At 46.5% G+C, this 21,686-nt stretch overlaps 1 long non-coding RNA gene across 1 annotated transcript in view; it reads left to right on the top strand.

Moving 5' to 3' along the window:
- Window positions 1-6,233: 6,233 nt before the first annotated feature.
- LOC126082829 (uncharacterized) overlaps window positions 6,234-21,686 on the top strand; it is a 41,715-nt gene continuing 26,262 nt past the window's right edge. Inside the window, exon 1 of the long non-coding RNA XR_007518662.1 lies at window positions 6,234-6,459. This is a non-coding gene — a long non-coding RNA (uncharacterized LOC126082829). The remainder of the gene's footprint in view (window positions 6,460-21,686) is intronic.

Here is a 21,686-nt window from a genome sequence, read left to right as displayed (position 1 = left end):
TCAGGCCTTGTAAAGAGTGTGTGTGTGTGTGTGTGTGTGTGTGACTGACTCTCCCAATAATGGATGGATGGTGACCAAGCCGTGACTATACTGGAACGTAAAAGCGGGGATTTGACAGTTTTACAAATAATTTTTATTGAAATAGCTGCTTTTGAGAAAAGTATTTAGGCTAAGTGTGTGTGGGTGGGGGAGGGGCACGTCAAATTGTTTGGCATGAATAACCCAGGTTGTTTACATTTTCTAAATAATTTCTTCAGTGCTCCTAATATTGTCCCTAAGATTTAATTAGTGTGAACACTCCACTGATTGGGTACTTTCTGCAATCAGTCACAGTCGTCATGCTGTGCAAGCATCGCCAATATCCAGTGCCGAGTTTCCCATCACCATCAACAGCTGCTCACTGCTTCCTGAACAGTGGCTCCCCGGTCCCCCTCCCTCCTGCCCCTGGTAACCACTTATAAACTTTGGTCTCTGCGCATTTGCCTGTTTTAGGTATTTGGTACGAGTGGAATCATACAATACTTAACTTTTTGTGTCTGACTTAATTCACTCGGCGTAATGTTTTCAGGGTTCGTCCATGTTGTCGCATGTATCAGGACTTCATTTCTCTTTATGGCTGAGAAATATTCCATTGCATAGACAGACTATATTTGAAGAAATATTATTTAATACAGCTTAGGGAACAGATGGCTAGGGCCTGGCTTTGCTAGAAAAAAAAAAAAGCATTATGCTGCTGTTACCTGATGAGGGTCCGTGTCCTGGAGCAGTCGAGCCAATGAAACATACTCCAAGTCCGAAAGAGTGAGAAAGTTTATTAAGGAGGTGCATACATCACCGGGGACCGGCAGCAACACAGGCTGTCTCTGTGGGGTCCCAAAGAGCAGTTTTACATTAGAGCTTATGTAGAATCTGACAAGGGTTACAGGTGTCTTTGTAGTCCCCTGCCAGACATTTCTTTATTAGGCTAAAGATATACATATCTGATACCTGGGCTCCAACTTTCCTGTGGGGGTTGTAGGCCACAGGTGGTCCGGACAGAACAAGAGGTTATTTGCATCAGTTTAAAGCAAAGAACAAAGTCCTTAACATTTGGTCAAAACAAAGTCATTAACAGAAGTATGTGAGGAGGCAGGCAGAGGAAGAACAACTTATAGGTTTATCACGGCCTTAGTTATGTTAAGCTCTCAGTTGCCCATTTTGAAAAAGGAGGAAACACGCTGGGGAGTATTGGGGCCACAGAAGGAAACAACCTTGGTTTAGCTTCTCTGTTGTTAGTTGCCTCCAGGTGGAACCTGACGCCTGGCAACCCCTGTGTGCGGAGTAGCACAGCTCCGTGGGGTTTTGCGAGGCTGTGACCTTTCAAAAGTAGATCACCAGGCCTTTCTTCTGTGGTGCCTCTGGGTGGGTTCGAACCGCCAACCTTTTGGCACGGTCAAGCACTTAACCATGTGTGCTACCCAGAGACTCCATCCAAAGCATCTGAATGACCGGTCAGTTTGTAGTGGCGCGTTCTGAATTGTTGCCGGTTGTTTTTTCTGCATTTGGCTCCGTTAGGCAGAACCTGTGTGTAGTGGAGAAATTGCATCTTTTAGCTGGTGTCTAAAATGACTCCCCAGCCGGCCCACGATGAACACGGAGGTTTTGGAGCCTGCCTGATGGAGCTGCCCCAGCACGCGGAGTACCTGTGGGGAGGCTGCTGCCCTGGAGAACGCCCGCCCCCCTGAACGTACGTAATCCCCTTCCCCAGGGGAGAGGCTTCCCGAAACGACTTGAGCCACTGTATACAGGAAAATGGTTCATCGATCTTGTAGCCGGAAATGTCCGAGGAGCTCAATGCAGGAGGATGGGCCTTTGATCTGAGGGTGAAGCACACGCAGGCTGGGGGGCAGGCGGCCCCAAGTTAAGTCAGACGGTGAGTGAGGCTGTGGAATTTTACCACAGCTTTTTTTGTGCGCGCATTGCGGTTTCTCCTGGGAAGTACAAACAGATCACCAGAGAGCAAACCTAAAATTTCAAACAGTAAACGCTGTCCCCAGTGATCTTTATCAAGGTAGACCCTGGTCTCGCCAGAAAATGCTGTGTTCTCCTGTGGTTATTAAAAATAACATTCTCAAAGCGACACTTCCCTGTTGGGGCGCCCCTGGGGAAATGGCTGGATTTGACTTCCTGGGTGCTGGTCAGCTGGCCCGCTGTGCTCCCTGATTGCGATTCACCGTGATTTCTCCTGCCGCCCTGCCCGTGAGGACTGTGGAGCAGTCTGTCTCGGTGTGGGAGAAGTGATTAGGGGCATGGAGGGATCACCCTGCTGCTATCAGCACTGAAGTATTTTCAAGGAATTGACCTTGCAGTCGCTGCCAGTTGGAAACCATGGCAACCACTGCCTGCCCCTGGAAAATGATCTCTCCTGCAGCCTCCCTGTCAATCAGCACACCCTTCCTCATCTTCTAACGCTGTGACCCCAGTAAAGGACACGGTGGCCAGAATCTGTCCTCCAATAATGGGATGACTCTTGGTTTTGAGGCCCAGGAAGACATCAACCCTTTGTGCTCCAACCCAGAGTCTCTAGGCAAATCAGAATAGCTGGTGACAGCACCTAACAACAACAACAGTGTTTATATGGCACCTGCTATCCGCTGTTAGCTGCCATAGAGCTGGCTCCAGCCCGTGGTGACCCCATGTGCAACAGAACCAAATGTTGCCTGGTCCAGGGCCATCTTCACCGTTGCTGGTGTGCTGGAATCCGCTGTGGCGGCCTCTGTGTGTTCTGAGTGCCTTCCACCCTAGGGGGCTCATCTGCCAGTGCTATACTGCAGCGGTGTCATTAGGGTTGGTGCCACCCGGTGTGGTAACTCATGGTGTCACATACCCCTGCCCAGGGTGGATGATGTGGCCCGCCCCACCGTACTCCCCTCCCCCAGCAAGGCCAAGGGCTGCACTGCGTCCGCCCCGCCCCACATGCAGCTCCGTCCCGCTACCATCGGCCAGCTCAGAGGCTGCTGCACCCTGACTGGTGGGTGTCAGAGGTTGGGGAGGTGACAAGTTACTGCACTGGGTGACAGGTGACAGCAACCCTAGTGATGTCACTGCCTTGGCTGCCCCATCTCCAGGCATTGCCCACCTGCTGCCACTGCCACCACTACAGACCCTGGGGTCATTTCGTTGTCATCCCCTCTGACAGTGTCATGGGGTGCAGTTCCACACTTCCCATCCCCCTAGCGATGCCACTACTATATTGGATGATATTCTGTTGTTATCCATAGTGTTTTCATTGGCTGGTTTTTGGAAATAGATCTCCAGGCATTTCTTCTTAGTCTGTCTTAGTCTGGAAATTCCACTGAAGCCTGTCCATCATGGGCATAGCTCCCAGCATCACAGCAATATCTAGCCCCCACTGTATGACAAACCAACAGACAAATGGTGCTTTCCATCCCTAATGTCTGTGTTATGGAAGGTGTATGCCCAGTGCAGATTTACTCCCTATTAGACAATGAGTCCCTTGGGCTGAGGCACCGTCTTTTACTCACTTTATAGTCATAGTACCTACACCTGATGCTACAGTGGCTTTTGCACTCAAAATTCGTGGTTGGAGAAATGAACGAATGAATGAAGCTTCCCAGGTAAGTCTTGTTCCGCACAGATTACACTTGTAATTAGCTCTGAGAATAGGGCATCATTTTTTACACAGGATGTTGCCTCTTTCTGTAGGCTTTTGTGCCCTTAATTAAAAAAAAAAAAAATGTTTTTTAAGCACCAGCAGCCTAAAATCTTGCCTGTGTAAAAACATCTAGACTTGATTCAGTCTGAACATTGCCTGGGTTAACTCCGAACACTCCCTGCCACGACTGCTTGTTCTATTTAAGAAGAGAGACTCCAATAAAAACCCCAACTTATACCCTCGGTCTTCTTCAAAAGATGTCAGATTTTCATGTTGAGACAAGATGGTGTGCCACGTCTCTTCCAGGAGTCTTAGTACCTGGGGTGTGCAGGTGAGTTTAATGTGATTCTTTCTCACTAACAATCCAGAATCCGTTTAAGAGAGCTGCAGACAGAGCTCTAGAGGAGTATCTGCTCAAAGCTAGCTCATTTATGTTTCATTTGATTTAAAATTAAATATCAGTAGACTAGGAAGTTAGAAGCAGTGGGGTTTGCAGCCACGTAGCAAACTCATTGCTGTTGAGTCAATTCCAACTCATAGCGACCCTATAAGACAGAGTAAAACTGCCCCCCAGGGTTTCCAAGGCTGTAATCTTTAAGGAAGCAGATTGCCTCATCTCTCTACTGCAGAGACACTGGTTTGAACCTCCCGCCTTTTTATTAGCAGCTTAGCTGCAGCACCAGGACTCCTTTGCAGCCACGTACGCATTGCCATTCAGTCGATTCCCACTCATGGCAACCGTATAGGACAGAGTAGAACTGTCCCAGAGTAGAACTGCCCCAAAGGAGCACCTGGTGGATTCTGACTGCAAACCTTTTTGTTAGCAGCCAAATGCTTAACCAGCGCACCGCCAGCCGTCCTTTGCAGCCACATGTTGTTGTTAGATGCCCTCGAGTCGGTTCCAACTCATAGAGACCCTGTGGACAACAGAAGGAAACACTGACTGGTCCCTCACCATCCTCACAATTGTTGCTATGCTTGAGCCCATTGTTGCAGCCACTGTGTCAAGCCATCTCCTTGAGGGTCTTTTGCTGACCCCCTACTTTACCGAGCATGATGTCCTCCAGGATCTGATCCCTCCTGACAACATGTCCAAAGTATGTGAGACATAGTCTTGGTATCCTTGCTTCTAAGGAGCATTCTGGTCATACTCTTTCAAGACAGATTTGTTCGTTCTTTTGGCAGTCCATGGTATATTCAGTATTCTTCGGCAACACCACAACTCAAAGCTGTCAACTCTTCTTCAGTCTTCCTTATTGTCCAGCTTTCACATGCATATAAGGTGATTGAAAACACCACGGCTTGGGTCAGGCGCACCTTAGTCCTCAAGGTGACATCTTTGCTTTTCAACACTTTAAAGAGGCCCTTAAAAAAAAAAAAAAAATTTTTTTTTTTTGCAGCAGATTTGCCCAGTGCAACGTGTCTTTTGATTTCTTGACTGCTACTTCCATGGGTGTTGACTGTGGATCCAAGTAAAATGAAACCCTTGACAACTTTTTATCATGATTTCGCTTATTGGTCCAGTTGTGAGGATTTTTGTTTTCTTTATGTCGAGGTGTAATCCACGTAGCAAACTAAAATCTTTACTGAGGAAGGGGATTTAGGCCGAGTCATTTCTTAGCTTTCTTGGTGCCTACACGTCAGATGACGCCTCTACTTTCCCCTCTTCTTTGGGCCGATTAGAACAGATGGCTAATGAGGCAACATTATAGTTTAATGCCCACGTGAGGCAGGTGGCTTTGTGTTTATAGATTTGAAATGTCTGAGCTAGAAGGGGCCTTAGAGGTCATCGAATTCTATTCCTCCACTTTATAAATCGGGGGAGGGGGTACCCATGAAACTCAGAGAGGCTAAGTGACTAGCTGCTTGTCATAATTATATCTGTGGGCTGCTTTTAACCCAGACCATCACTCACCCCATCACTTTGGAGAAAAAAAATCAAAACACGTTCTCTAATGTCACATCCATGCTTCAGCCTTCAATAAGAAGGATCACACAGTAAGTGCTCTGGTGCAGTGCCTTCAGGACCCGTGTACAGCAGCGTGTGCTGCGCTGTGCCCTGGCTACGTTCACTTCCTTTGGCCTCTCCTACATCTTGGTTCTTCAGAACGTCTGGTAATAAAGTCACCCATGGTCCCCACATGTTGTTTTACTTTAATTCTTTGAAAGCTTAATTAGAAACAACAGCAGGGGGAAAAAAAAATGTGATACCACGGCTCTTTTCTCTGAGAACGCATTTGACTGAAGAATGTTGCCCCATCAGTCAGCAAGCCCTTCCCTCTCCTGGTCCTGCTGACAAGTCCTCAGGAGCACCCGTCTGCTGCTGGGTAACTAAAAGCCACCGATAATACCCTCATTTCATTTGAGCTGCAAGTTGGCACGAACAGCTGCTTTATAGATCATTTATTTTATCCATATTCCTTTCCTTAAGTTGATGTTGATGAGAGAGAGACAGAAGAAGGAGGAAGAGGAGGGAGAGAAAGTGTGTGTGTGTGTACGTGTGCGCGCGTGTTAGAGAGAGAGAGAGAATATGAGCGCTCTGCTGCTTCATTCTGGTCTGTCTTTGGAGCAAGGACAGTCCATCAAGTTCTTTTGAAGGAGGAGGAGGTGACCAGGGCTTTGAAGAATCTAACAAGATCCCCAGGTGATTCTTAAGTATAATAAGTTTTGAGAACCACTCCTCTACTAGTGGTTCTCAGAATTGGTCCCTAAGCAGCAGCATTGGCATCACCTGGGAACTTACTAGAACTGCAAATTCTCAGCAATGGTTGGAACCAGAACGGAACTGGTTCAAAGCCCTGGAGGTAAGAGTGAAGAGGGAGGGTAGGGAGAGAGAGAGAAAGGAGGGGATTTGTAGGGTGGACCAGGAGGGAAGTGGGATGAGAAATGAGTATTGGATGGTCCTGGTTCTGTCAGCTCGGTAATTTGGGGAATTTGTTTAAACAATTTGTGTCCCAGTTTCCCTATGTACAAAATGAACACGTTGGTCTAGGTGAATCTAAAGCCCTCTCTCAATTCTGGCATTGTCTATTCTTCCTTTAGAGGAGAGGGGTCGCAGCGATAAGCTTTGCTATTGCATAGCCCCTGGTGACCTGGTGGTTAAGGGCTTGACTTTTAACTAAAAAGCCAATGATTCCAGCCAGTCCGAGGCAGATATGGCAGTCTGCTTCTGTAAAGATTACAGCCTTGGAAACTGTGTGGCATTTCTACTCTGTCCTACAGGCTGCTATGAGTCAACGCAACAGGAACAGATTTGTTTTTTCTGGTATTGCACAGGCTGTATTACGGACCTATAGAAGGAAAACAAACTTGACTCTACTTCCTGTTTTAATGATGTTGTTGTTGTTAGGTGCTGTCATGTCAATTCCGACTCATAGCAACCCTTTTACAAAGAACAAAACACTGCCTGGTCCTGCACCATCCTCACATTTGTTGCTATGTTTGAACCCATTGTTGTAAACACTGTGTCAGTCCATCTCATAGAGATTTTTCCTCTGACCCTCTATCTTATCAAGCATGATGTCCTTCTCTAAGGGCTGATCCCTCTTGATAACATGTCCAAAGTATGTGAGACAAAGTCCTTGCTTCTAAGGAGCATTCTAGCTGTACTTCTTCCAAGACGGATTTGTTTGTTCTTCTGGCAGTTCATGGTATATTCAATATTCTTCGCCAGCTATCCTGCAATCCCTCTCTACCTCTCTCAACCAAACACTACACAAATGTGTTCACTCATTTGTGTTATTCTTTTAAAGTCAAATTCACACAAGCATAGTGACTTGGCCAACAGTTACCAGAATGATGGCCAAAAGCTGGGGTGACCTGCAGGAAGGTAATTAAGCCTGGGTGCTACAGAACCCACTGTTTATACAACACACTTCAAAGAATAAATATCAGGCCCAAGGTTTGGGCTGCGTTGTTTTGCACGTCGTCTTGCTCACTGTGCAGTTTTTAGCAACTGAAACCAGCGGGCCTTTTCTGTGAAATCCCCGCGTTTCCGTATCTGTTACCTTGGCAGGTCTGTGGAACTTCAGGCAAGCAGAGCTAGGTATCTCCTCCCTCCACAACTACTGGTATCCGCTCGCAGCTGTAAAGATCCGTGGTCCTTGGGCCAATGAGAAGGGAGAAATTTTGAAGTAGAGGCACCGGAAAAGAGGTACAGAGGAAAGATAAGAGAGGGGATGACACGGGACAGGCCTTTCTGTGCCTGCCCACACCTGTCCTCACCCCTGGGGGAGACAGTAAGGAGGTTAAGGAGCCTAGTAAAGACTCTGGAGTCCCTGGGTGGCGCAAACAGTTAACACGCTCGGCTGCTAACCAAAAACTTGGTTGTTTGGAAATGGATCACCAGACCTTTCTTCCAAGGCACCTCTGGGTGGGCGAGAACCTCCAGCCCTCAGGTTAGCAGCCGAGTGGGTACTAACTGTTTGCATCCCCCAGGGATGCATTCAGAAATAGGGAACCCCAATTCCGATGACCAACCAAGGCAGCCAAATTCCAAACGAGATGACCTTACAGTCTAACTCAAAATATTTTTAAAATATTTGCAATTCTCTGTCTTTCCTGTACATAAGTGATATTTTTTTTAACTAAAGCAAATTACATTTTTACTCAGTACTTAAATTTGTTTAAAAAGCATTTTTATAATAGCCTCAATGTTTAACTCAGTGATCAAGTGTTTGTCTGCCTTTGAGCAGCCTCAGTCAGTAAGCAGATAGAACCACCAACAGGTCATTTTTAAAAAAGTGAGTCCGTGTGTGTGTGTGTGTGTGTGTGTGTCTATGTATATGTACGTGTATCTTAGTTATCTAGAGCTGCCATAACAAAAAAATGCCACAAAGTAGATGGCTTTAAAGAACAGAAATTAATTTTCTCACAGTTCTGGAGGCTAAAAGTTCAAATCAGGGTCTCGGCTGTGGTGATTCCCCCTGTGGGCCTCTGTCCTGGTTTCTGGTGGCTGCCCACCATCCTTGGTGTTCCTTCGCTGCTTGTAGATGCAACTGTCTCATTGTCACATGGTCTCTTCCCCGTGTGTGCCTCTGTGTGGACTCTGCTCTTCCTATAGGATGCCATTCAGAGGGGATTAGGTTTAGGGCCCACCTTACTCTGCTATGCCCTTGTTAACAGAACAAAGGAAAACCACTATTTCCAAAAGGGTCAGATTTGCAGGTTCAAGTGTTAGGATTTCAACATGTCCTTTGGGGAGACGCAGTTACAATTCAAGTGATATGTCTCCATGTGTGCATGTATGCGTGTGTGTGTGTGTACATGTTGTTGCGAACTGCCCCATAGTGTTTCCAAGGCTGTCATCTTTACGAAAGCAGGCTGCCACATCTTTCTCCCGAGGAGCAACTGGTGGGTTCGAACTGCCGACCTTTCAGTTTGCAGTCAAGTACTTTAACCACTGTGTCACCAGGGCTCCTTAGTACGTGTGTGTGTGTGTGTGTGTGTGTGTGTGTATGTGTGCGTAGATGTAATTCTAATTAGTGTTCCAAACAAGTGTCAAATTTTGTGCCATCTTACCTCACCTAACTAAGGGTCCAGCTTTCTGTACGCAGAGATCACCTTGCTCCTCTGTGTATAACCTGGAGTCCTACATAGTCCTACCCTGGACAGTACTGAATTAGCATCTGCTTAATAAAAAAAACCCATTGCCATTGAGTCAATCGACCCTATAGGACAGAGTAGAACTGCCTCACAGTGTTTCCAAGGAGCAGCTGGTGGATTTGAACTGCCAAAGTTTGGGTTAGCAGCCTGAGCTCTTAACTACCAGGGCTTCATTTGCTTAGAAGGTGACTAAGATAATTCATGGTGGCCTTCCTACAATGCCAGTGTGTGGGGCCCACCTCTGGTTAGCGCCCTGGGTGGCATCCTGAGCCACATCAGCGTGTGTGGCCCTGCCTTTCCATCTCCTGGCACTTCTGATGCTTTTGCTTAAAAAGGCTGAAGGCCAGCTGAGCCCGTCCACTATTGTCCCTCCTCAGCTGTCTGTCGCCCCGGCCACTTGTCAAGTGTTGAGTGTTCTACTTCAGTGCATCCTTGGCCTATACACTTGCCCCCTTGGGCTTGCCAGTAACTGGCAGCGTTTTATCAATTGGCTGTAACAGGGCTTCTACACGGCACCTTCCCCTCTGAGTCACTCGGCATGAAAGAAAGGGAGGAATCAGAGATGACACCACAGTTTAAGGCAGCAGCAGGCTGGCCCAGAACAAAGGGGCTTTGCCATCCTTGCGGGAGGGTTCTCCTGCCCAGGGAGGGTCTCAACTCCTTGGGGATAGGCTGTGTCTTGTTTCTGAGTCAGTGACAGTTATTTTTGTTGCACTGGAGATATTGTATTCAGTCGCTGTTGAAATGAAATCAATGACTCAAGATTTGGAGCTGGCTCTGGGGCTTGCCACATCACAGGAAAGGTGCTGATTGAGGAGTATCGCCATCTGCGGAACACCCAAGTCCAAACAGTGGGCTGACCCAGTGCCAATCCAAGGCTGGGTTAACCCAGCAGCATCCTGGGACCCACAAGAGCTGGGGTGCTTTGATTTCTAACCTTTGAAGAGGGGAAGAAAGGACTCGCTGGAAAGCCTTGATTCACGCTGTGGCGGGGTTAGTAAGTTCAGGATCAAATGGGCATTTCATCTTCAAAGACTCCTAAGGCCTCACAGCACCAATGGCACTAGGGTAGGAAGTGTCATGTTAATAGTCATTTGATCAAGGAATTAGGTAACTTGTTCTAAGTACCAGGTGCAGAGTAGACCTGTCTTCTCTGTCGTGACCAAAAAACCAAGCATGTGCCTGATGAGTGGGTTCTGACTCATGGTGACCCCGTGTGTTACAGAGTAGAACTGCCCCATAAGGTTGTCTTGGCTATAATCATTACAGAAGCAGATTGCCAGGCCTTTCTTCTGCAGTACCACTGGGTGGGTTCAAACTGCAAACCTTTAGGTTAGCAGCCGAGGGCAAACCCAGGGACCTCCTCTGAGTCGATCCTCCAAAATTGTTCTCTTGGAGAAACCCCAGCCCAGTTAACCAGGAGGAAAACTAGGACCAGTGGGAAAGTTTTCCCTACCAAATGCGGCCGTCCTCACATGGATTAGCACGTGCTCACGGATCTGTCCTCCCCACCAAAGACGTTAGCTCGCACATTGAGTATTCGCTCTTCTTCCTTCCTGGTGCTTCCGAGGTGATGCGAGAGCCATTAGAGAGCCGAGGTTTCCTCCCTGACTTTTGAGCAGCTGCAAGCGAACCACCACCAAACCAGTGTGTCGGAGTAGAACTGTGCTCCATGGGTTTTCAGTGGCTGATTTTTCAGAAATGGGTCACCAGGCCTTTCTTCTGAGGTATCTCTGGGTAACTTGAACCTCCAACTTTTCTGTTAGCAGCCAAGTGCATTAACGATTTGCACCACTCGGGGGCTCCCAAATAGAGCTACCTAACTCCAGACCCTGAGCCGTGTCCGCCTGGCCGCCTCTCAGCTACCAAACGTTTCCACCATCCATCACGTGTATTCCTCTACTTTGTGGCAGCTCTTTGCCACCACCCTGATTGTTTCTGCACAGTAAGCAAGACTTGATTAAGAAGGGTCTGGGATACTCAAAGGGCTGCTAAGGTATTTCCGATGATAGACTTGCTGCCCAGGTGGTATAGCCTGTTAATCCCATATTGCATATTCTGTGCCGGCTCCTTTTGGTTTTGTTAGGATAGGAGAGGAGGAGGGAGGCTAGAAATTCTAAAGCTACCATCTTATTCCCTCCCCTTGAGCAACTCTCAGTAGCCTCCAGGGCTTTCCCTAAAAACAAAATCATGGCAGAAGCAGTTTGTCGTCTTAAGACCTTTGGAAGGATTGTTTTGGAAATGAACTTGAACAGCTTAGAAGACAGACTCCTGGAACAGGTGGCTGCACTGTTCTCCTCCATCTACCTTGCATTCTTCTGGAACAAAACCTCAACCATTGGGAAAGGGGGCTTGACCTACACATAGCCTGGAAGGCTGCTCTGGGCTTCTCAATGTTATGCCATTTACAGAAGACTATTTAGGGAAGGGAACCCTGGGGGCATAGTGGTTAAGTGCTACAGCTGCTAACCAAAAGGTCAGCAGTTTGAATCCACCAGGTGCTCCTTGGAAACTCTATGGGGCAGTTCTACTCTGTCCTATAGAGTCGCTACGAGTGGAAATCGAATCGATGGCAACTGGTTTTATTTAGGGAAGAGGGTGGGAAATGGGTGGCTCCAGGACATGGGTTAGAGTTGGGCCCCAGGTGGGGTAAGCCTGCTGAGAGTTGCCCTGGGGTGTTAGGATTTGTTCCCAGGCACACTGGGTGAATGGAAGCTGTTCTCAAATGTCACCAGTCCTGAGTGGGCCAAGTGCACAGCTGGACTCTGAAGTTACCACGAAAGAGCATTGGTCTGTGAATATGATCTGGGTGCCAGCCATAGCTTTGCCATTGGATTTCTCTAGTTGTGAGGAGGCAGTCCTTGGGACAAGCCAGGAGGCCATGATTTTCTCCCTTCCTTTCCCTGCTGACAACTTTAGGTCTCAGAACAAACCACCACTCCCACTGAGGCCTGATGTTTATTAGCAGGGTTAAGGATGGGGGTATAAAAGAGCTGGGGGAGGGAGTTTTCTTTGTCTCCTCAGTTATAGTGCCAGTGGGGCACTGATAGCATGAAGCTTACAGGCCACCTAAGTGGACCTACCTGGCCAGGGAGAGGCCAGCAGTAGGTGGGCTCCCATTGTGTCCCTCAGCCACCAGGCCAGGTGGAGGGCAGATGTGGAAGAACCTATATCCACCAGGATAGTTTCCAGAGGCCAAGGGGGATGACATGTCATCGAACTGCCCTGCTTATGTCTCTTACCCACAACGCAAAGTGGGGTATGCACAGAGAAGTCAGCATCTGTCTGGAGAGCTCCTGAGCCAGGTGGTCTGCTCTTCTATTGTATGCTGTTGGCTTCTTATTGTGTAGTAACGAAAGCTGTTTCCACATGCTAACGTTTGTTCAGGCTCTGCTTGGAAGGTTGTGATGTTTATGGAACAAATCTATCTTAGTTGTTGGTACCCTTTTTCTACGGGTCTCCTGGCTACCTAGAAATCAGGTGCAACCTGGGGGTGCATGCACAGATTTGGAGTGTTGGTGCAGCAGAGCCAGGCTCTGACGGTGTTGTCACCTACTGGTCTACCTAGAAATCAGGTGCAACCTGGGGGTGCATCCACAGATTTGGGGTGTTGGTGCAGCAGAGCCAGGCTCTGACGGTGTTGTCACCTACTGGTCCTCTCTTTTCTCCCCATCATCTATAAAAGGAGGGCTTTCAAAGAGCATCTAGCCAGCAACTGTATGGCACTTACTATGTGCTCACCAGTGTGTCAGACATTGGTGATACAGGGGTGGACAAGACGAAGGTCTCACATAGGGAAAGACAGAGATGACAACCAGCATTGCTATAATGTGTTCAATGGAGAAATAGCACTTAAACATTAGGACCGTTGCTTAAATATTAGGGACTGGTCAGGAAAGGTTCTCCAGGGGATGTGAATCTTGAGCTGGGTCTTGAATGACAAGCTGGAGTCCAGGAGGCATAGTGGCTGCTGTGGGGCCCAGAGGGGACTTCAGGCAGAGGAAGCAGAATAAGCAAGGGCCCTTGCTCATTCTGATGTATTGAAAAATTAATTTACTGATTTTAATACTTTCCCACCTTGATTTTCTACATACATAACATGTTATCTGTGAATAATGACAGTTTTTTTTTCTTTCCAATTTTTATACCTTTTTCTTGCTTTACTGAATATCCTAAAACCAGTCACCATGGAGTCGACTCTGACTCAGGGTGACCCCATGTGTGTCGGAGCAGAACTGTGCTCCACAGGGTTTCCAATGGCTTTTCGAAACTAGGTTACCAGGACTCTCTTCCAAGCCATCTCTGGGCGGACTCAACTCAAACTTCCTACCCTTTGATTAGCAGCCAAGTGTGTTAACTTTTCACACCACCCGGGGAGTCTACTGACCTTTCGAGGACCTCCAATATAATGTTGGGTACAAGTGTCACATTCTTGGTCTTGGGAAGAGTTTTCAGCATTTCACTATTAAGTGTAATGTTTGCTGTAGGTTTATTTGTAGCCTTTCACTGGTGTAGGTGCGATCAATGAAATAATGAACCTCCTGGAGCTTTATAGAATACGGAAAATAGAGAGAAATAAGCAGAAAATTATATTATTTATGATTAAGTTTGTAAGACAAGGTCTGTTTGATTCAGGTGATATGCCTATATAGAGGATAATACAAAAAATGAGAAATCAGGTTGATAAAGCGTTAAAACAAGGCATAGCGAGAAAAGAGGTAGGGGAGGCAGAAGTTAGGGGTGCGTGGAGGAGAGGTTTGGATTTGCATGCCAGACGGTACAGCTTTACTCCATCACGAGCTGAGGAGTGTCAGACCATCAACCCTGCGTAAGGGAGACTACCCCTGGGACGGCGTGTTAGCCTGGCTTGGAAGGGCATGAGAAAGAACCACAGGGGTGGAGAACTTTCAATTATTAAAGTCCTGCAAAGCCACCTCTGGTGTCAGACCTGCCCCAACTAGGTTTGTATGAGTCTAGTATTTTGGGTTATTCTATTTTTTTTATTATTGGTGAAAATATGCGCAATAAAACATACACTGTTTCAACAACTTCAACATGTACAGGCAGTCCTCGGGTATGAACGAGTTCCGTTCCTAACTATGTCTTCAAGTCGAATTCATTGGTGAGTTGGAAAAGGTAATCATGGTTCTTTCTTTAGCCTTACTTTAGAGCAAGAAAAGGAAGCCCTTGCGATGATTTAAAAGTCGCCCTGGAGGAAGCGAAGGTGATTATGATGAAGACTTTGTTGCCAGTGGGATTGTTTCGGTTGTTTCAAAGTGAAGGCAAATTTATATAACATTAAAGGGCAAGTAGTAGTTGTCTGAAAACTAGACAGGTGTGACCCAGGGACTGCCTTACAATTCAGTGACATTGGTTACCTTCTTCAAGTTGTGCCATCTTTCTCGGCTACCTTTTCCAAACGATTTCACCATCATTAGCACAAACTCACTGCCCCCCAAGCTTCTCTCTATCGTTTGGCATTGCTGTTGTCAACTTGATCGCATACAGATGATTCTTTAAAAGAGTATAATGATTAATGCAGACATTCTTTTCTAATTAGGCTAAATTGTTATTGGTTCGAAAATGACTTCAGGGGATAGTTTCTGTTCAAGGTTTAAAGATTTCCTCAGGGCAATAGTTTTTTGTTTTTTTTGGGGGGAGTGGTAGTGGTTATCCAGCCTCAATGGCTCCAGAACGATTCCATGAGAATTTGAAATCCTGTTCTCATGGGTTATTCTATTTTAAAACATTTAAAACTAGAAGCAATCAGGCTTCCAGTCTCAGCTGCAACCTTCCTAGTGGTTGGCCCTCCCTGTTCCCTTGCCTCCTCTTCCTGTTTCTCTCCCTTGACCCTGTCTGCCCTCATCCCTTCTTCCCTCTGTCTTTCTCATTCTTCCTAATGATGCCTTCATTTTCACTCTTTTCTTGCTTTATTGCTTTCATTAAATAATATCATTGCTTTGAGTGGTTTGGAATCCTCAAAGAAAACAAATGCTGGAAAACCCCTTGTCCATGAACCTTGACCAAAGAACACAGACATGTTGCTTTCTGGGTTTTACTACATTTTGCACCCCATTTTGGTGTTTGCCTGAAAGAACAGTTGTTTTTTGTGCTGCAGGTGTTCCTGTTTTCTCGTTTGGTGTCCCGGCAGAGACAGAGAAAGGCAGCTAAGCTGGGGCATGCTCTGACCCCTCCAAGGACTGTGGCTCTGAGAACTGTCCTCCTGGATTTGTGTCAGCGGCTCCATCAGCTCTAGCTCTGCCTGAGAAAGCAAGCCGGGGTCACTCTCTTTGCATTAACCTCGGGGGCTCCCCCTCTCCAGCTCTCATCACCTTTTTTTTATTTTTACTGTTGAAAGCACATACAGCTCAGATAATCGGACACTTCTGAGGCATTTTATATTTTCATGAATCAATCAGCAACCAATTATTTTTGAATCTGCTCATGTCATATACTCCAAATCTCTTTCCAATAGTTCGCAGATGAGCAGGGGTGGATTACGGTGAAGCAAGCGTGGCTTGAGCTGGCCTCTCACGTGCAGTGGCCGCTTCCAATTTTGTATTTGTAATTTGTATTCTTTTTGTTAATAATAGTCTTCCCCATCCCCAACACCAACTTTGTAAGCTTCAGACCCCACGATAAGTAGATAATCCCAGGAGGAGCTTATCAGGAAATGGGAAGTAGCCAGACTCTTCTTCTTCCTACCAGGCTCGGTCTATCGACATCTGCATCCGATAGTACCCTGCCTTTCTTGTTCTTGCAGACCAGTGTTTTTACCGTATTGTTCCAGTGTCAGCAAAAGCCAACGTATATTTTAGGAGCGACAGGTCCTGTAATCATGAATTTGGGGAAAATACCTACTACACATTAAGACCCTTTCTCAGATACTCAAATGCATACCAGTTCACTGAAGACTTCAATATGGCCTGTGGGAATGACTTTGATTAGTTGTGTGTTCCCCAAACCTATTTGACAATGGAAGCATTATTTCATAAAATTTTCAGAAACAGTCACAGGACTAATTTTTTTTTTTTAATGACACAATTTGGGGAATATGATTGAAGATATTTATTTTGGAATGCATTTGTATCTAGCCACTCTCTGTATAAGCCGTGGGGGTTGGGAGGGGCTGTCCCAGGTGGTAAGACCGGGAGGTTGGGGAGCTGCTGGACCTCCGCCATGAGATCAGAAGAAAAGGGGCTCAGACATAAAGTAAGACCAAGTGTCAAAGAAGGACTTGGAAAGCAGGTCCAATGGCAGTGTGAGCTTATTCTTAAAAAACAAACCCAAACCTGCTGCCAGTCAGTGGATTCTGACTCGTAATGAGCCTGTAGGACAGAGTAGAGCTGCTCCATAGGGTTTCTGTAATCTTTACAGAAACAGGCTACCACATCGTTCTCCTGTGGAGTGGCTGGTGAGTTCGAACTGCTGACCTTACAGTTAGCAGGTGAGCACTTTAACCACTGCACCACCAGAGCTCCTTCAGCTTATTCTTACTGGTGAATACTTAAAAGGGATAGCATAGAAAAAGATTCTTTTTCTTTCTGCCCAGTAACCACGTAGTCATCACCTGTAGGGAATCCCCTTCAGAGAAAACCTAGAGCTTCTGATGTGCCGCCTTGCTTTGCGAGCTCCCACGGCATCCACACTACTTGCCCCACCTAGATTATAAACTGAGAGCAGGGAAAATGTCTTGCCATGCTTTAATCTGCCTCAGCTTTTAGCATTCATTCACTCACATAATATTTATTATATTCCTACTATGTACCATGCACTGGTCTTGGAGATGGGAATACACCAGTGAACAAAACCCAACAAGGTCCCAACACCCTTTTTGTCAATGTGTCGTACTGTGGTGGCTTGCATGTTGCTGTGATGTTGGAAGCTATGCCACTGGTAATTCAAATACTGACGGGGTCACCATTTGTGGACAGGTGTTAGTGGGACTTCTGGACTAAGATAGACTAGGAAGAAAGGCCTGGCAAACTACTTTGAAAATTAGCCAATGAAAACTCTATGGACCACAACAGAATATTGTCTTGTATAGCACTGGAAGATGAGTTCTTCAGGTTGGAAAGCAGTGACTTCTGCTGCCCTCACAGGGAATGTGATAAGAGGAAAAGGACACAGTGGCCACAACAATGGACTTGAACATACCAAAGGTGGTGAAGATGGTACAGGGCGGGGCAGCACTTTGTTCTGTCGTACATGGGGTCGCAGTGAGTCAGAGCTGACTGCATGGCAGGACATGACATCATGTGCCAGGCACTGTCCTTGCATATGGAGAAACAGCAGTGAACAAAACCCAATGAGGTCCTTGTTCCCACGGAACTTACATTCTAAGTGGGGAAACAAGTAACAGATTACATAGATAAGTGAAATACAATGGTACTGGTTAAAATCAAGTGCTATGAAGACAGAAAGCAGGATAAGGGGAAAGGAAGGAGCCCTGGTGGCGCTGTGGTTAAGTGCTCGTCTGCCAACTGAAAGGTGGGCAGTTCGAACCCACCAGCCACTCTGCTCGAGAAAGACATGGCAGCCTGCTTCCGTAGAGATTACAGCCCTATGGAACCCTTTGGGGCAGTTCCACTCTGTCCTACAGGGTCTCTGTGAGTCGGAATCGACTCGACAACAGTGGGTTTGCTTTGGCTTAAGGGGCAAGAGAGCACTAGGCACTTAACAGATACCTAATAAATATTGATTGATCGGCCAGTTACAGGCTTTTGCTTGCTGCAGTGACGTCTGTGGCCCTCAGAGAGAGAGTAACAAGAGGAGAAGGACAATCTTGGCTGGCATGGGTGTCTTCGCTTTCTGTGAGGCAAAATCACCTCAGGGTGGGCAATGCATAAAAACCTACTGCCATCAAATGGATTCCAACTTACAGCAACCCTACAGGACGAGGTAGAACTGGCCCATAGGGTTTCAAAGGCTGTAAATCTTTATGGAAGCAGAGTGCCACATCTTTCTCCCATGGAGCAGCTGATGGATGGATTTGAACTGCTGACCCTTTGGTTAGCAGCCGAGGGCTTAACCATTTCATCACTGGGGCTCCTCGGGCAATAGATTAAAAAAAAAAAAACCAAACTCACTGCCGTCGAGTCGATTCCAACTTATAGTGACCCTATAGCACAGAGTAGAACTGCCCCATAGAGTTTCCATGGAGCGCCTGGCGGATTCGAACTGCCAACCCTTTGGTTAGCAGCTGTAGCATTTAACCACTACACCACCAGGGTTTCCATAGGTATCCTATATATCCATTCCTGATACTCATCAGCAGGTAAGGATTCGAACGTTCCATCCGCACTTGCGGCAGCTGCATATTGTACACTGTCCTTGGTACGAGCATCTTGAGAGTGCTGCTGCCACCTTCCCTCTAGCCTCCGACTGCCACCCCTTGTAATTACTGCCACGATTTCAGATGAAGTCGTTAAAGCCCAAAACATTTGTGAGAGGAATTGCTAGGCCATCCCCTCTCTGAATACCCATCTGAGTTGCTGAATGGATAATAATGAAAAAATGCCTGCAGAAAAGAAGAATAAATAAAAGCCCGTTGTGCAGTCAATCCTTTTCTGTGAAATACCTCCGAGCACCTGGCTGTGGGCTCATCACATTTCCCTCCAAGTATTCAGGCCGTTTTATTTCATTCTTCCCTGTGCTTTCTGCCCTTGCAGAAGCTGGCGGGTGGTCCTACCCTATCATTCCTCGTGAAATATCAATGCTATGAGTCAGAATCGACCCGATGGCACTGGGTTACTGGGTTATGGAAACGCGGAGGGATGGGTGCCACATCGTGGCTGCTGAGGAAGCCACAGGGACTAGCACGGGCAATGAGTGCAGAAAGTGGCAGCCAGGACAAAGGTGTGCACTGTGGACGTTTATTATCCTTTAGCCAAAGGTGAAGGTGCCCTGGTGGTGCAATGGTTACGCACTTGGCTGTTAACCCAAAGGTTCAAGCCCACCCGGCAGCTCTGTGGGAGAAAGACCTGGTGTTCTGCTCCCGGAAGATTCCAGCTGAGAAAACCCTGTGGGGCAGTTCTCCTCTGTCACGTGGGATCACCACGGGTGGAAACTGACTCAACTGCAGACAACTACAACAGCCGAAAGAGACTAAATAGCTGGATTTAAGGGCACCCATCTTCTCAGCGGAAATGAGAGAAACCCTCCAGGAGACGGATTGACACGATGGCACAACAATGGACTTGAACATACCCTTGTGAAGGTGGCACAGGACCGGGCGATGTCTCATTCTGTCATATACAGGGTTGCTATGAGTTGGAGCCAGCTGACGGCAACTCACAACAACAACAACAACAACAACTGCCTTATCCATGGAGTCACTGGGCGGTGCAAATGATTAATGTTCTGCTCAACTGTTAACCAAAAAGTTGGAGGTTTGAGTTCACCCAGAGGCGCCCTGGAAGAAAGGCCTGGTGATCTCCTCTGAAAAATCAGTCATTGCAAAGTCTACAGAGCACAGTTCTATATGACACACATGGGTGACCATGAGTTGGAACTGACTCGACGGCAACTTTTTTTTTTCTTGAGTATTTATTAAGGCTTAGAGCCAAGCCCCAAGCTGTTTGTGTCTTTCCTTCTGACGACTGAGATCAGGAGGATACAGAGGGACTCTTGAAAATGCAAAAATGGTTAGTGTCCTTATTACTCCCCTCCAAAAACCCTTTGCCATCAAGTTGATTCCAACTCATAGCAACCCGTATAAGACAGAGTGGAACTTACCCCATGGAGTTTCCAAGGAGCGGCTGATGGAGTCGAACCGCTGACCTTTTGGTAAGCAGCTAGACTGTTAAAAACTGTACCACCAGGGCTCCGTATTACTCCCAGAAGGTACCAGTAAGATCAAATTAGACAAAAAAAAAAAAGTCTCTCCTGTTCAGTGATTTCCACAGAGCTTCGGATCCCCAGTCTAAGTCCTTGACGATTCTGTGAAAGCTGCCTACACACACTCCTCTGGCACAGTGTTTGCTAATGAAGAAGCTTTAAAGCAAGGAAATGAACTCATTTGTCTAAACGTCACCAGAGTTTTTCCCTATACCCAGGAAAAAGCATTCAGTTCAGACCCGAGACCATAATTTCAACCTAATTCAGAGTCTTCTTTGCCTTAGGGATTAAAATCAGTGTCTCTCAGGTTTGCTAATGGCAAAAACAACAACAGGGATGAAAAGAATGACTTTAATGATGATCATGACAATGTCTCATACACACGTGGAAGCTGGACAATGAACAAGGAAGACCAAAGAAGCACTGACGCCTCTGAACTATGGTGCTGGCGAAGAATATTGAGTATACCGTGGACTGCCAAAAGAACGGACAAATTTGGTTTGGAAGAAGTACAACCAGAGTGCTCCTTAGAAGCAAGGATGGCGAGACTGTGTCTTACATACTTTCGGCATGTTGTCAGGAGGGGTCAGTCCCTGGAGAAGGACATCATGCTTGGTAAAGTAGAGGGTCAGCAGAAAAGAGGAAGACCCTCAATGAGGTGGATTGACACAGTGGCTGCCACAATGGGCTCAAGTATAACAAGCATTGTGAGGACGGCACAGGCCTGGGCAGTGTTTTGTTCTGTTGTGCATAGGGTCGCTGTGAGTCAGAATCGACTAGGTGACACCTAACAACAACATGACAGCTCGGTTGTATTACAGGTTAAGTTTCACCACTATTTCAGAATCCACTAAGATTTACCCAAATTTTTAGAAATCTTTTACTGAATGATCTCAAGCAGTATAACTTCTAGTCAGAGAAAACTCCAGGTGTGATGTTCATATACTGCTCTGTACAAGGCTAGAAAAGCAGAAAACAGATAAATGACTATAGATAAAAAGCCTAATAAAGAAAATAAGGACGAGATACTGTTTCATTGAGAAAAGAGTTGGAAAGCATTTCGTATGACACATATCTATTTGCCGTGCTTTTCATCTTTCTCCTCTCATCTATTCTTCCTTTCTATTGATAGTTTTATTTTGGGGGGGAGGGGTTTCTCTCTCATCTTTCTATTTTTGTGCAAACAACACACTGAGAGAACAGTCTTCTAGATGACAAAATTGTGTATGAATTTGCTTTGTTTTCTGGGACTCTCATTCTGACTTAAGATAGCAAAGGAAGTTCTGAAATTTAATCAAGGAGGACAAGGTCTTTAGGCAAAAAGCAAGTAGATGCTGCAGGTGAGGAAGCTGGAAAGCAATTTGCATTCAAGAGCCTGGCATCAGCGATGTGTGGTCCAAGCTCTTTCCTGAGAAAATAAAATGAAAATGAAGTGCTTTATTCATGCAAAAGTCATTCCCCTGTCATAACAGGGGCAAGAAGAAGCCTTTCTGATTTATTCCGTTGAACTACAGCCGTCAGTATCTTGAATCATTTGCACCGTGGACCATGGGGAAAACACTAATTGGCCAGAAAGAGGCTCCAGTCA

This window comes from Elephas maximus, chromosome 9 (genome assembly GCF_024166365.1).
Source record: "Elephas maximus indicus isolate mEleMax1 chromosome 9, mEleMax1 primary haplotype, whole genome shotgun sequence".
In the NCBI taxonomy this organism is placed as follows: Eukaryota; Metazoa; Chordata; class Mammalia; order Proboscidea; family Elephantidae; genus Elephas; species Elephas maximus.
The sequence above is the reverse complement of the archived record's forward strand: the minus strand, read 5'-3'. Positions and strand labels throughout refer to the sequence as shown.